Source organism: Pteropus medius, unplaced genomic scaffold (assembly GCF_902729225.1).
Source record: "Pteropus medius unplaced genomic scaffold, Ma_sr-lr_union100, whole genome shotgun sequence".
Lineage (NCBI taxonomy): Eukaryota > Metazoa > Chordata > Mammalia > Chiroptera > Pteropodidae > Pteropus > Pteropus medius.
In genome coordinates, this window is record NW_024352785.1 from 10,008,146 (window position 1) to 10,009,370 (window position 1,225).

The 1,225-nt window shown below is 37.9% G+C and overlaps 1 pseudogene; it reads left to right on the plus strand.

Annotated features, from left to right (window-relative positions):
- Positions 1-684: 684 nt before the first annotated feature.
- LOC120590962 (uncharacterized) lies at positions 685-802 on the plus strand (annotated as a pseudogene).
- Positions 803-1,225: the final 423 nt, after the last annotated feature.

The window sequence follows — 1,225 nt, forward strand, 5'->3', positions numbered from 1 at the left end:
CCAGGATAAGAGTTTTCAAAAGGATCTTCCTCTCCCATTTCTCTCATCATTGCAGAACACTACTACTAGCTGAGAACGCTGTAGCTAGGTGGGGGTTCCGAGCCTCTCCTGAGGCCAGGAATGATTTTTTAATTTTAGAATCTATTGTTGGGTTTGGGATTTGACTTCAGGGTCCTGTGTAAAAAATCAAACAATAGTTTGAGGGAGACTATAGCAGTCTCTCCTTTTAATTATGTCAAACTGCATTAAGTGGATATCATGCCTTCAAAGGTCCAGTACAGCTACATCTTTGAGGTCTATATGTCTTCACAAATTTTATCTCAGCTTTCTAGAATGTGACACACATGCAATCAGAGATACCCGAGACAATATTAAGCAGGGCATTGAGTTACATCAAATTAAATAGTGAAAAAGTCTTTCCCTTTTGATCATTTTTTTAGTTCTTTGATTATATAAAAAAGAAAACGTTGGGTTGGGGCTAGTATATCTTTAACACCTAACAGTAATCTTTCTTTTTAATGAAGAGAGCAGACTTTAGGCCAGAGACTTTAGCAGGCAAAAATATCCACCTGGAACTGTTTAGTCTCCATTATATTTGTTTTTATAGTTAAATACTGCCACCAGAGAGGTGATAACAGTGTCCATTTACCTTTCGAAATTAATCTGTATTAAAAACTGAGTTAAGTCTATGCCATGCCACCCTGAACAAGCCCGATCCCATCTGATCTCAGAAGCTAAGCAGGATCGGGCCTGGTTAGTACTTGGATGGGAGACCACCTAGGAAGACCAGGTGCTGTAGGTGTAAAAAAATAAGGGATTGTAAGCTGACAAAGTCCTTGCAATCTGTGAGGTCAGCCAAGGGTTGCCTCGCCTAAAAAACAAACAAACAAACAAATAAACAAAAACAAAACTGAGTTAATTTAAAGAAAACATTATGAGAAGAGCACAAGTGGTATTTGAATATGGCAAAAATTGTGCAGTCAAGTTGCAAATGGTTGACATTTGGGAAAATCTATTTCATTTAATTCTCTTAGCGCTTAATAAGGTAGGTTTTATTCAGCATATTTTAATGAAGAAGAAACTGAAAATCAAAGAGCTTGTCCTTCAGATCACCCATCTAGGTATTTGCAGAGCCAGCATTCACATGCAGGTGTGTTTAACTGCAAAGCTTATGCTTTGAACTACTAAACATCAGCACTTGTTCATCAGGCCCATAGTGGCTTTT